The 15,360-nt window shown below is 43.6% G+C and overlaps 1 non-coding gene across 1 annotated transcript; it reads left to right on the top strand.

Moving 5' to 3' along the window:
• Nucleotides 1-6,313: 6,313 nt before the first annotated feature.
• LOC123611814 (small nucleolar RNA SNORA49) lies at nt 6,314-6,440 on the top strand. Its single transcript, XR_006718909.1, has one exon. It is a non-coding gene; the product is annotated as a small nucleolar RNA SNORA49 (small nucleolar RNA).
• Nucleotides 6,441-15,360: the final 8,920 nt, after the last annotated feature.

Here is a 15,360-nt window from a genome sequence, read left to right as displayed (position 1 = left end):
TCTGTTCACTTTTTTTGTGTATGTATGGGTAATGTTTTCCTGTTTCTTTGTATGTCTCATAATTTTTGTTGAAAACTGTACATTTCAAATACAGGTATACCTTGTTTATTGCACTTCATTTTATCTTGCTCTGCAGATATTGCATTTTTTTGCAGTTGAAGGTTTTGGGCAACCCTGCATTGAAAGACGATGATTAGCATTTTTTTTTAGCAAGAAAGTATTTCAAATTAAGGTATGTACATTGGTTTTTTTAGACATAAAGTTATTGTAAACTTAATAGACTACATTATAGTGTAAACATAACTTTTATATGCACAGGGAAACAAAAAATTTGTGTGCCTTGCCTTATTGCAATATTTGCTTTATTGTGCTAGTCTGGAACCAAACCCACAGTATCTCCCAGATATACCTGTAATGGAATATGGCAGCTACAGAAATCAGATTCTACCTCCTTCTTAGGGTTTGCTGTCACTGCTGTTTTCTGTAGTGGTTGTTTTTGTTTGTTTAATGGCTTTTCTTAACTAATTCTGTAGAGTCTCTATTCTCTGTCATATGTGGCCACTAAAATCGCCACTTAGCTTAGTGCTTAGCGGATGATGGCACAGATTTCCTTGAAAACCTGAAACTAAAAATCTCCCAGTCTTTGCCCCGGGTCTCTGTGTGTTTGGACACGACTTCCACACTCCACCATGAAGTTTGCAACTCTGCCTTAGCCTCTACTTCTGCTTTCACAGAGCCTCAGAGTTAGCTGAAATTAAGAGTTTGGGACCTTCTCATATCTTTCCTGGGCATGCACACAGCCCTACACATGCATGTGGCCTTCCAGATTCTCAGGACTATGTTGGAACTTTTCAAAGGCCCTAAGGACACCTCATTCCGTAACTTTTCCTTTTAAGACTTTTGGTTAGGCTATTGTTTGTCCCAACCATTATCCATCACCTCAGGCAATTGTGGTGTTAAAACATTTAGCAGGTGCCCTCTGGGGAGAGGCTTTTAGGACAGGGCAAGTTCAATTGAGATCACATAAGGCAAGCCTTTTGGGTGTGGTCTTCTGGGAAACCACTAGACAGATCAGATAATGACTCTTCATTGGAAACAAAGCTTTATAAGAGCTCCCAATCAGTTCTTCTCCCTCCAGCACCAGGAATGTGGGCTGTTATTTTTTAAGGCTATTTCTGAGCTGTGAAGCAGGGACTGGGATACGTTAAAATTCCACCAAGCTCTCTGTTCTTTACTGAGATTCAGCCATTTTTCTTGACTAAATGCTCTCTGAATTACTGTAAGCTTTTGGTTGATTTCCAGAGTTCTAAAAGTGTTGATTCTGACAAATTCTGTGGTTTTTTTCATTTTTGAAAAAGGAAAATTCACTCTGCCATTTTCGCTGACATTCTTTTTTTTTCTTTCTGTTTTTTTCATGCTTAAATTATCTTTGATTTGGCCAGTGGAAGCCTTTCATGCTGCCTTCTATGTCCTTTTGACATATGCCTATCAGTTTTTCTGCTGATCAAGCTTTCCCTGTCCAAACTCTGGAATCAACCCTTTCTCCAAAGAGCCCTGGTTTGTTTTTAAGGGGAGACTGGCATTCAGAAACCAAGACCAGGGTGTTAAGCGTGCTCATTATTTTTGGGGTATCACTGATCCCAGGACTTCTGAGTAAACTAATAAGAACACCACACACACACACACACACACACACACACACACACACACACACACACACACATTTATTTCTCTCTGTATTTTGAAAACCATGAGTTCACACCAACACCTACAATTAAATACAATAAGGTTCATTCTAATTTTCTCTCCATTTATCTTTGCAATACTCTTCTCGGATGGTGGGAAACCTGGTCCCCATTATCCTGAATATATATATTTGGTTCATCAATCTCATATTCCCATCACCATCCCCTACTCTAAGTGGATGCCCTCCTCACTGCACTTGGACACTGACCCCCTCCCACCAGGCAGATGGAGACCCCCATGCTGTTGGCCTTCTTACCTTACTTGGGCTCTGACATCCCATACCCGTCATCCCTCTGCGAGGATGATCTCCTCACCAAGTTTGGACTCCAACACTCTAGTGGCCACAGTTTTGAACACTTACTCTTGTCACCTAAGAACTGGCTGATTTATTCTGTCCTCTAAACACCTCTCCATCCATGCAAGCCTCCCCATACCCAGAGCTGGTGTCTGCCTGCCCCCTGGTGTGGAAGCTACCACTGCACTTGGCTCACCTATGAAGGGCCCATTTTTATCTCTGAATCCCAGCTCATCCGGGCGTCCTTGCTTTCACCACTCTTGACTAGTCCTATTGAAAAGTTGGTTTTTTTCTACTTATCACCATGAAAGGGAGGGTCTTCTGGGGCCTTCTATGCTCTCACCTGAAGTGGAAATCCTGCCAGCATTCCTTCAAAACTTCTTTTGTGCTAAATGCTTTTCACACATGGTCTCAGTGAATCCCCATAACCCAGCTACTAATGTTCCCATTTTACCTATGAGACTCAGAGATCATGTCACCTGTCCATGGTCCATGACCTTATAAACGCTGGAGCTGGGGTTCAGTCCATGAAAGCATTTTCATTTTCATTCACCTCTGTGCCCCTCAACTCCATCCAGCTCAAAAAATAGGGGGAAGGGATTTATAGTGTTGCCCCTCTTAATTGGGGAGTCCTGAGAGAGAGAGAGAGAGGAGAACCAGATTGAGGTTCAAATTTTTGCTTATCTGTCTACTAGCTATCTCACCCAGAATGTTACCTTCTAGACCAAGAGTTGGCAAACGTTTTCTGAAAAGAGCCAGAGAGCAAATATTATTTTGGCCTTGTGGGCCGGTCTCTGCCACAACTACTCAGCTCTGCCCCTGTAACAGGAAATCATGATGGACAATATGTCAGTGAATGGGTGGGGAAGAGTTTCACTAAACTATTTATAAAAACAGCTGCGATCAGCTGTTCAGAGGGAGGAGACTGAGTCTTTTTTCTTCACTAGTATATCCCCAGTGTCAAGAACACTGCCTGATTATAAATAATGTTGCTGTTTTAAAAAAAAAGTTTGTATCTAAGCATTTCATTTTCTTTGAAGCAGCTGTAAAAAGTATTGTGCTTTTAATTTTGGTACCTACATTGTTAGTGTATACAAATACATTTAAGATTTATAGATTAATCTTGTGTCCCATGATACTGCTGAACTAATTTATTAGTTCTAGAAGAGTTTTTTTGTAAATTCCTTGAGAATGTCTATGTGGATAATCATGTCATTTGCAAAGAAAGATAGCTTTATTTTTTCAAAAAAAAAAAAAAAAAACACTGCCTGGCACATAGTAGGCACTCCAGCAATGTTAAATGAATGACTGAATGAATTATTATGGGTTGTATATTCTTGGGGGAGAAAAGGTGGCACAAGCAGGGTGACCGGTGCTGGTGGAATGGCCGAGCAGAGCATGGTACATCCAGCTCTGGAATACGTTCAAGGTCTTTTAGAGGACTTTTTGTTCCTTAAAGAAAGGGGAAGGGGAACAACATTTATTGGGCATCTGTTTGGTGCCAAGAGACCTAACTTTTCTCATGACAGCCCTGTAAGATAGGTTTGTATCACAGACTGAATGCTTGTGTCTCCCCACCCCAGGAATTCCTAGGTTGAAACCAAATCCCCAATAGCATGGTATTCTATCCCAGTGGGGATTCGGGGCATTTGGGAAGCGATTGGGTCATGAATGGGATTAGTGCTCTTACAAAAGAGACCCCAGAGGGCTCTCTCTCCCCTTCTGCTATGTGAGGACAGAGCCAGAAGATGGTCTTCCGTGAATCAGGAGGCGGGTCCACCTGACACCAGTCTGCCGGCTCGTTGGTCATAGACTTCCAGCCTCCAGAACTGTGAGAAATAAATGTTGGTTGCTTAAGCCACCCAGTCTACGCTATCTGTTCCAGCAGCCTGAATGGACTAAGACAGTCCATGTCCCCATTTCACATGTGGGGAAAACTGAGGCTCAGGAATTGAGGAGACATGCTCATGATCTCACAGGTGGAGGCAGAGCTGGGGAGGTGGTGGCTTTCCCATCTCCAGAGACACATCCACAGAGCTGGAACACCAGCCCCTCAGGAAGGTGAAAAGAGATACTCTCTCGGATGGGCTGTTCCTACCATGCTCACTATTAACCCTTCCGCCTGGAGTTCAATACCTCATGACTGGACCCTGGACCGGTATCCCATTTTCCCTCCTGGGGCTCTAGAGCTCTGCTGAAAAACTTTTACTTCCTCTAGGAAGTCATGTTCTCTTTCTCAGCCTTTGCATGTGCTGATTGCTGGAACTGAAACACCCCTCCTTCCGCCACCCCATTCCATCTCTGCAAACAAGTCATCCTCCAGAATGCAGCCTTTCCCCTAGAATGAGACCTTCAGAAAGCTCTAGAATATTTTCCAACACCACCAAGCGACTCTTCAAGTCTCAGCCAGATGCCAACTGGATGTCCTGCAGATTGAGCTCACTTCTGACACTGTCAACCTGGAGACAGCGTCAGATCTGTTTTAAAATCAACAACAGGGTGGAGGGTGTAGCTCAGGGGTGGAGCGCCTGCTTAGCATGCACGATGTTCTGGGTTCCATCCCCAGTACCGCCATTAAAAAGAAATAAATAAACCTAATTACCTTCCCCCTAAAAATAAATAACAACAACAACAACAACAAAACCCACAACTGTGTGCACATTAAGATCTTGCTGGCTTTATTCAGTGATTTATGAATTGGGCAGCATCCAGTCTAGCAAACAGAAAGGAGCTCTGAAGAGACATGCAAGGCTAGAGGTTTTATAGGCAGTCAGGAGCAGGAACGAGGGAGTGGCAAGTTGCAAGGTTGCTTTCTTGTAGGGGATGGTGGGAGACTATCAGGCGGTTCTTGATTGGCTGGCTTAGGTTCCCACTTCCAGGGGCAGAGGGTATAGCTCAGTGGTAGAGTGCATGCTTAGCATGCATGAGGTCCTGGGTTCAATCCCCAGTACCTCCATTAAATAAACAAGCCTAATTACCTCCACCTGCCAAATAAATAAATAAAAAGAAGCCACTACTTTAAAAATTTTTCAAAAAAATACCATTAAAAAAATCTTGTTCAAGAGGCAGAACTTAATCTCCAGCCCCGCCATAGTTTCAACCCTCTAGTCACTTGGTTTCCAGGGACCAGCCCCACCCTTGAGGCTAGAAAGGGACCCTACTCTAAGGAATCTCATTAGAATAAACTGAGATGTAATCAAAAGGGGCTCCTTATGAATAAGAAAAGTTTCCTGATCACTCAGGAAATTACATGCCCTGTGCCAGGAGCCGGACACAAAGACCCCCAGGCTGGGTCAGGTGCCTCCTCTGGGCTCTCGCAACACCTTTTTCACATATCATGCAAAAATTCTCTGCCTTCAACAGGAAATTATATTCTGTATCTTGTAATAACATATAATGGAAAAGTATCTGAAAACAAAAAAATATATGTAGGTATATGTATAACTGAATCATTTTGCTGTACACCTGAAACTAACATTGTAAATCAACTACACTTCAATAAAATTTTTTCTTTAATTCTCTGCTTTCAGATCTGTCTCCCCCTCTAGACTGTGAGTGCCACAGGAGACTGTGTCCCTGGATTAAAGCAGGTGTTTAACAAATGTCTATTAAACAAATGAGGTAAGTGAGGAAATGTTGTCTCACTCCATTACCTAGTTCATCTTCTATACCACACAGACATACACCCAGTCCTACATTCCAGCCTGGATTCTCATCTCTCTTTCCCATGGACACATCTCATCATCTTTTAATACCACCGCCTCCAGGAAGCCTTCCTTCCTTACCCAGTTGGAGCCCTTTCTCAGATCAGCTGGGCTGCATGGACTCTGTCATACCCTGTAAGCTTTGATCTGACAGCAGGAGGTTTTCCTCAAAGATCTGCCCCAGGTTGATGCTGCCTACTTCCCCAATTCCCAGACAAGTGCCACCTGCTGCTTTAAAAGTGTCATTCTTCTCTTCTTCGAAATGTGACCCAGACTAGGCTGGCCTCTCAGAAACCTGCCAGTGATGGATTTCTAAAATCTCTCTAACACCCACAGACCAGGAGGAGATCACCACGGGCTGTGGGTAGGAATCAGGGAATGGAGAGCCTATGGCGGGTTTCTCTCCAGGCTGGACAGCGCCACCCAGTGCTCAAGGAGGCTTCAACACAGTTTTACAGAAAGATATCACACCTTCCTGCCTCCTTGCCTTTGCATTGGCTGGAGTCCCGATCCAGGCTGCCCTTCCTCCATCTCGCCAACATTTTACCTGTTCTTAAGAGTGACGTCACTCCCTCAGCCTTACTGCGGGGGCTTTTGCTATAAAGTGCCCTGACATTGCCAGAGGGCACAGGAAAGAGCGCCCATCCCCAGTGAGACTCTGTGGTCTTGTGGGGCTTACATGGTGAGCTCACAGTTCCCGTCGGTGGGGTCTGTAAGCGAGGCCTGGCCAGGTTGAGACCGTGAGGGGACGTCGGCCAGCAGGGAGTGAGCCACGCACGGTTCCCATGAGACGCTAAACTCGAGTCTCACTGGGCCACGCGTCCGGGGAGACACAGGCAAAGCGGTTTTGTGCTGGGCTAGCCTCCAGCTGCAGGGTATCAGAGCATGTGGGAGGTGCCGTCCGTCGTCAGCAACGCCGACCCGAGGGCTTGTCCCCCCGCAGGAAATAAAAAACAGTGACGTCACAGTCCTCCCGGGTGTGCTCACGTCCCCACCTTGAGACTTAGCCAGCACCCCGGAGCCTCAGGAAGGAAGACGTGCCCCACCACAAGGCTGTGCCCTGCAGTAAAGCTGGCTCCTGGGTCCGCTGCTGCTTCAGCCTCAAAGGCTGTCCCTGGTGATGTGGATGAACTGCGTGTGCCTCACGTCTTAGAATCGGGAGACTTCCGGGGGCATAGGCGCATTTCTTCCATTTTTGGGGGAAAGCCTCCTCAATCCTCTAGGTGTCACCAAACTTCTTGGAAAAGGGTCGTTCTCACTCTTGACTTCACTCGTCCCTCTTACCTTCTCTCTGCTGCCCGACCTACCCCCGTTCTCTGAAAATCACCGACAGTATCTACTTTTCCCTTGAGAAAACCAGCAGACCAGATTTGTCTTGGTCTCACCCACGATAGGGATGTCTACTCCCTCCTTCCTGCTTGAACCCCACCTTCCTGGGACCCCCTGATGGCCTCACCTGCTGCTCCTTCTCCATCTCCTCCTGGCCTTGAAGTTTGCCTGTCATTTATGACTCTTTACCACCCAAATCTCCTTCTGCTGTTGGAAGAACAAGAAAGGGAGAGTGCCAAAGATGGTCTGATTGTCCACTTTCTCCAGGAGGGCAGCCAGTGTGAGGCTGCGGGGGGCAGCAAAGCTAGAGGGAGACACCAAGTCAAGAACTGAGTGAGAAACACTCAAGATCCAACAGGCCAAACATGAAAGTCCAAGCTGGTTATAAACACCAAAGAGGGTATAGGGAGACCAGGGTGAACCATCTTGGTCTGGTGCTATTTTAGCTCATACAACTCACTAATAACAACAAAAATCCAAACAACCCAATCCAAAAATGGGCAGAAAACCTAAACAAGGAATTCTTCAGTGAAGACATACAAATGGCTAATAGGCACATGAAAAAATGTTCAATATCGCTAATTCTCAGAGAAATGCAAATCAAAGCTACAATGAGGTATCATCTTACACCTGTCAGAGTGGCCATCATTCAGAAGTCCACAAACTATAAATGCTGAAGAGGCTGTGGAGAAAAGGGAACCCTCCTACACTGTTGGTGGGAATACTGTTTGGTGCAGCCATTGTGGAAAACAGTATGGAGATTCCTCAAAAGACTAAAAATAGAATTAACATATGATCCGGCAATCCAACTCTTGGGCATATATCCCGAGGGAACCTTAATTCAAAAAGACACCTGCACCCCAATGTTCATAGCAGCACTATTTACAATAGCCAAGACAAGGAAACAACCTAAATGTCCATCAACAAATAACTGGATAAAGAAGTTGTGGTATATTTATACAATGGAATGCTACTCAGCCATAAAAAATAATAAAATAATGCCATTTGCAGCAACATGGATGGCCCTGGAGAATGTCATTCTGAGTGAAGTAAGCCAGAAAGAGAAGGAAAAATACCATATATCACTCATATGTGGAATCTAAAAAAAAAAAAAAAAGGCAAACGAACTTATTTACAAAACAGAAACAGACTCACAGACATAGTAACAAACTTATGGTTACCAGGGAGAAGTGGGTGGGAAGGGATAAATTGGGAGTTCGAGATTTGCAGATGCTGACTGATAATTATAAAATAGATAAACAAGTTTATACTGTACAGCACAGGGACCTATATTTGATACCTTGTAGTAGCTTATGGTGAAAAAGAATATGAAGATGAATATATGTATATTCATGTATGACTGAAGCATTGTGTTGTACACCAGAAATTGACACAACATTGTAAACTGACTATACTTCAATTCAAAAAAATTCAAAAAAATTAAATAGGCATGCTTGAAACAAACAAACAAAAAGAAGTGACATTTCTTCAGTGATGAGATAGTCTACTGGTTAGAAGGAAATTACTCATTAGTAGAAGATTATACAAGGCCGTGAATACCAGGAGGCTGGGACCCCGGGGACCATTTTAGAAACTGCTTACCATATTCCCCAGACTGTAAATTCTGTTAGTGCAGGGACACTTTTGTTCATGTTAACTATTATATCTCCAGTGTTTTAAAGAGTGAATGGCAATGGGGGAGGGTATAGCTCAAGTGGTGGAGGGCATGCTTAGCATGCAGGAGGCCCTGGGTTCAATCCCCAGTGCCTCCTCTAAAAATAAATAAACAAATCTAATTACACCCCTCCCAAAAAGAGCGAATGACCCAAAAAAAGTGAATGGCATATAGTAGACAATTAATATCTGTAAAATGAAAGACTGAATGGAGTAAGCTGTATGGTATAGGAGTAGAAGAGCTAGGAATTGCTTCAATTCAACATTTCTTTTATTATGTTCAGGGGTTGTGGTCCTAATCAAAGAGCAGTGGGATGGATTGAATTGTCATGACAGGTAAAACCAAAGGTGTTGAAACAAATCGAGGAGCAGTGGGATGGATGCCACTGTCACGACACATAAAACCAAGGGTGGTGGACTATAGGGTGAACCCAGACAGGGAGGAGTCACTGAATTACAGAAGCCATGGGTCTGCTCATTTGTATCACCTTGCAAGGGCTCCAGGAAGTGATCAGCAGGTATTAGACTTGGTGAGTGTTATGCACCTACCAAATGTATCAATTAGCTATTCCTGCATAACAAACTGACTCCCCCAAATTAATAGCTCAAAATAAAAACTATTTATTTAGTTCACAACTGTGTGGTTCAGACATTTGGGTCTGGCTCAGTTGAATAGTTTTGTGAAGCACAGCTGAGCTCATTTGTGCATCTGTGGTCAGCTGGTGGGTTGACTAAGTCTGGCTACTTAGCCAGTGCAGTTTTAAAACATAGATGAAAATATTTTGACAATGCTCCTATCAAGAGATGAGGTCTTGATCCCCTTGAATGTGAGTAGGCTTGGACTTCTTCAATGAATAGAGTACAGCAGAAGTGATATTGTGTGATCTTCAACACTAGATCACAGAAGACCATGCAACCTCCTGGCTTGTTTGCTGGAAGACTCACTTTAAGAGACTTGAGACATCAGATAAGGAGTCCAGCTACCCTGAGGCTGCCCTCTACTAGCGATGTCATGTGACAGGACTACATGGAAACTCCCGGAGACTACAGAAAGAAAGAAAGATTCTCCCATGAGACCCCAACCATTTGAGTGATCCCAGTCCAGGAACCACACAAATGAATGGAAATACCGCCAGATAATTTCAACTCCCAGCCATTCTAGGCACCCCCAGCCCTTCAAGTCTTCCCAGTGTAAGCACTAGATGCCTTGGAGAAGGAAAAAAACCATTTTTGCTGCTTACTGTCCAAGCTCCTGACCTACAGAATCCATGAATATATTAAAAATGGTGGCTGTTTTATGCCACTGACTTCTGGGATGGCTTGTTACACAGCAGTAGAAAACTGGAACAGCTGGCCTTGTTCATAGCTGAAAGTGGATTGACTGATGATCGAGGCCACAGAGGTGACTGAGTAATGTGCCTCTCATGACCCAGGCTAGCTTGAGCTAAATGGCAGAGGAGGCAGCTCTCATCAACCCCCAACAGAAACATTCAAAAATTGTCATAACCACATTTCTCAACAGTCAAAGGTTTATAGCAACTCCACCCAACAAAGAGTTCCTTTAAATTAATTAATCCCAAAGATGCTCAAAGAACTAGGGAGAAAGTGGATGAGCGGAGTGAGAAGTCAGGCATTTTAAACAAAGAATTAGAAAATAAAAAGAGGAACCCAACAGGGCTGAAGAATACAATGAAAGAGTTAAATATCTGAGAAAATTTAATCAGGAAAGATTTGAACATTGACGACTACAAATAAATGAAAGAACACTTAATTGGTGGAAATACAGCCTGTGTTCAGGACTAAGGAGACTTATAATATTCTTAAGATGTCAGTACTACCCAAAGCTATCAACAGATTCAACACAATCCCTATCAAAATTCCAACATCTTTTTTTTTTTTTTGCATAAATGGAAAAGCCCATCCTCAAATTCATGTGGAATTACAAGGGTTCCCCGAAAGTCAAAATAATTTTGAAAAAGAAAAACAAAGTTGGAAGACTCGTCCTTTCTGAGTTTAAAACTTAAAGCAGAGCTACAGTAACAAAACAGTTCAAAACAGTGTGGTCCCAGAAGGACAGATGTATTACCAATGGAATAGAATTCAAAGTCCAGAAATAAACCCATGCATCCCTGGCCAGTAGATTTTTTACAGTGATGCCATGTCCATTCAATGGGGAAAAGCTAGTGTCTACAACAAATGGTGCTGGGACAACCAAATTTCCACAAGCAAATGAATGAAATTGGACCCCTACTTCACACTGTATATAAAAATTAACTCAAAATGGATCAGTAACCTAAATACAAGAGCGAACACCATTCAACTCTTAGAAGAAAACATAGTGATAAATCTGTATGACACTGAATTTGGCAATAGATTCTTAGATGTGACATCAAAAGCACTGGCAACAAAGGGAAAAAATAGATAAATTGGACTTCATCAAAATTTAAAATGTTTGCACATCAAAGGACATCTTCAGGAAGGTGAAAAGGCTTCCTACTGAATGGGAGAAAATATAAGCAGATCATATATCTGATAAGAGCTTAATATCTGGAATATATAAAGAAATCCTACAACTGAATAACAAAAACATATATCTCAGTTTAAAAATGGGCAAAAGACTTAAATAGACATTTCCCCAAAGATGGTCTATGAATGACCAATAAGCTCATGGAAAGATGCTCAGTATTGCTAGTTATTAGGTAAATGCAAGTCAAAACCACAATAAGGTAGCAATTCACATGCACTAGGATAGCTATAATTTTTAAAAAATGAAAAATAACAAATACTGGCAAGGATATAGTGAAACTGGAACCCTCATGCATTGCTGGTGGGAATTTAAAATGGTGCAGTCACTGTAGAAAACACTTTGGCGGTTCCTCAAAAAGCTAAATATAGAATTACCATATAATCCAGCAATTCCACTCCTGGGTATATACCAAAATAATTGAAAGCAGGGACTCAAACAGATACCTGTACATCCAGGTTCATAGTAGCATTATTCACAGTAGCCAAAAGGTGGAAACATCCCAAGTGTCCATTGACAGATGAATGGATAAACAAAATATATGCATACATCAGAATATGATTCAGCTTTTAATAAAAAGTAATGAAGTTCTAATATAACATGGATGAATCTGAAAACATTTGCTAAGTGAAATAAACCAGACATGAAAGGACAAACATTGTAGGATTCCACTTAAAGTAAGTACCTAGAGCAGGTAACTTCATAGAGACAGAAAGTGGAATAGCAGTTGCCAGGGGCTGGGGGAGGGGGAAGGAGGGGTTATTGTTTAATGGGGACAGATTTTCTATTGGGGAATGATGGAAAAGTTTTGGAAATAGACAGTGATGCTGGCACAACATTGTTAATGTCCCCAGTGCCACTGACTTGCATACTTAAAAATAGCAGGTGTAGGGGGAGGGAAATGGCTCAGCGGTAGAATGCGTGCTTAGCATGCATGGCGTCCTGGGTTCCATCCCTAGGACCTCCATTCAAAATAAATAAATAAAACCTAATTACCTTCCCCCCCAAAACATGGCAAGTGTTAGACTACATATATTTTACTACAATTAAAAATTTTCCAAACAAACAAACAAAAAAAGAACAGAAGCTGCAATGCCTCTTAAGTTCTAGGTTCAGAACTGGCCCAGCATCATTTCTGAAGCATTCTGTGGGTCAGAACAAGTGACAAAGACAGCCCGATTCAAGCGATGGGAGACAGACTCCACTTCTTCATAGGAGGAGCTACATATATTGTCTCCTTTTTTGCTCTCTCTATGAGATAAAGTAACAGATCTGAGCCCACATGAGTCAACACTCACCACAAACAAATATTGGGTCCAAAGTTTAGTCCAGAGAAAAAAATCTGATTGTGCTAAAACTCGTTATCCACGAAATACAGAGAGAAGAGTCTTTGAAGACATTTAAATATGCAAAACTTGACTGTGAAGAAATGACAACCACCAAAAAAAAAAAAAAATCACCAAGGTAGAATTGACAGTTGGTAAAAATTGGACAAAAAGATCTCAATTAATGAATAAAAATTTTTACTGCAAAAAAAAAGTTCCTGATAAAATGATTTAATCAAGTAAAAAATGAACATTGAAAAAAATTTGGGAACGGTTTAACTGCGCTGAATAGCAAAGTGATCCAGGAATCTCATTGGCTAAATGCAGCTTATGATTCAAGAGTCTTTTCCAACAGAAATGTGTTGGATTTTTTTTTTCCATTGCGCTTATAAAAATGGAATCAAAGTGTCCCCAGAATAAAACCATCTTTGTGTGAAAATGGCAGCGTGAGAGTGAGAGGGTCAAATGCCCCATGCATCTTCCTGGTGTTTGATTTTATTTCTCAGACACCAGATGCCACTTATCTCCCAGGCAAGGCCCCAGAAATGATCTGGTCATGACCTCTTTCTGGGAAGCTGTGAATACCAAACTGTTCTGTCCTGAGAACTTCTGAAAATGAGGGTGAACCCCAGGATTTTGTCCTTTAGGATGGCCCCTCAGTCCCCCACATTGAGGGACCACTGGTAGCTCAGAGATTGTCCCTTGGTGGTTACTTGGCCCTCACCGCATCCTGGTGTCACTCTTGCCTTCTTGACTTACCACCCTGCCTCATATCTCTATGTTCACAGGGGTCCTCTGCCCCCTCCCAGACCCACCCAGGAATCAGGGGACAATGTTCACGAGAATCACTTCAACTTCATACTCTGCAAATCTAAGGTCACCTTGCAACTTTGTCAGTGGTCTATGAAATGTCCAGCACATAAGCTGGCTTTTTAAAAGAAGAGAGGCAAAAATACGTTCTGAAAGAAAGAAAGAAAGAAAGAAAGAAAGAAAGAAAGAAAGAAAGAAAGAAAGAAAGAAAGAAAGAAAGAAAGAAAGAAAGAAAGAAAGAAAGAAAGAAAGAAAGAAAGAAAGAGAGGAAGGTGGGGGTGGTGTGGAGAGGGAGGATATGGACTTGTAGGGGAGAAGGAATGCATTATATTTATTTTTACCATCAAGTTTTTAGAAATACGTTTTGTGGCTTTTCTTAAGAGTTCCAGAATTTTAATAGATGCAAAATAGATAGTAAGAGAGGGAGTGTAGACAGTGGCAGAGGGTGGAGACAGTTTCAGAGTGGAGACAGGGGCAGAGAGAGAACACACTGAAGAGAGGGAGTGTTAGACGGGGCAAAAGGTAGATAGGACAGAGTGTAGACAGAGCAGAGACAGATGGACAGGGTCAGGGAGTGTGGCAGGATGTCATCCACGTCTCCCAAAACCAGAAGGAACCCCCTACTTACTATGAAGAAGGGTGAAATCTGAGACCTCAGAAGGTCCTGACAATCCCACTCTGGGTCCTAGCCCTCCCCTTCCCATTTCTGTCTCCCCATCTTCAGCCGCCATTCTGAACTTACAATGTCACCCTCTTTTATGACAGGGTCCTTTCCTACCCCATCCTCTCCGGGGCCCATTCCTGTATCTTGGGGTGGAAACGTGTCTTTCCGCTAACTCTTGCCCGCTTTCAGTAACTGCCTTAATATGTCCCTCCCCAGCCTGAATGCTTCCCCCTCCCCTTTCCTTCCCTGTTATTAGAGTCTTAGGCCCGCCATTCACTTATTCATTCATTCATCAAACATTTATAATCAGTTCTCATGTGCTGGGCTCCTGTTCAGCAATGCTGGGGTCCTGGGGAGACTGGGCCTAGGCTCTGCATTCCCCCGCCCCTTCCCTCATCTGCCTAGGAGGGGTGGAGGATGGGAGGGCCCTGTAAACAGTGATAACTGCATCATCAGTTTGTCAGGGGAACGTTAAGAAACTGAAGCTCAGAAAAGATGCTTAACCCAGCCTAGACTAGGGCAAGGGACGGGTCTGAGTCTTCGGTGTGACACCCCAATCCCAAAAACCCCGCCCCCAGCAGAGAGCCCGGCTCAGAGAAGATGCGGTCGCATCACCTCCTTCTCAGACTTAGGGATTTCTGGCAATGACCCTTCTTAGACCCAACCTATTAGTCTCTACCTTTTCTACCCCCGCCCGTCGTTGATCTAGGCCACACCCCTCCCAGCCCCTCCCCTACTTCATTCAATCCTGGTCTCTAGTCCCACCTCCCGGGAGGCCAACCTCACACCAGTCTCACGATCTCATTGGTCAGAGAGTGTCACTGCACCGCCCTCCTTCAGTTTCATTGGCTTCCTAGGTGTCAATCTTCTTTCTAGCCTCCCAACAGTTGCCTGGGCTGAGGTTTGAGGGACAGATAATAATGGACGTCTCAGGATGTCTCGCTATTGGGCAAAAAGCCCGGCTCTGGGCGGGGCTTAGTGCCAAACGTTAGGCTGCCTCTGTCTGGAGTTCCTCAGGGATGCAGCCTTCCCTAAGAGACACACCCCCGTCTCCTAGTTATTGGACCTGCTAAGTGTTGATCAACATGACTCCACGTTCCGATAGGCAAAGCCATCCGTCCTTCACTGCTTCCTTAATTTCAATTCGCTTCTCTTCTTAAAGGCGGCAACCTTCTGGCCGTAGCCGGGGCCCTCCTTACGGAATGGCCACCGATTGGACAGACACCCTGTCACTCCTGGCTAGTGGGCGGAGCCAGAGTGCCTGGGGGCGGTGAATTGGCTGGTTGGGC

Source organism: Camelus bactrianus, chromosome 22 (genome assembly GCF_048773025.1).
Source record: "Camelus bactrianus isolate YW-2024 breed Bactrian camel chromosome 22, ASM4877302v1, whole genome shotgun sequence".
NCBI lineage: Eukaryota > Metazoa > Chordata > Mammalia > Artiodactyla > Camelidae > Camelus > Camelus bactrianus.
Note: the sequence above shows the minus strand (reverse complement) of the source record. Positions and strands in the feature narration are given on the sequence as shown.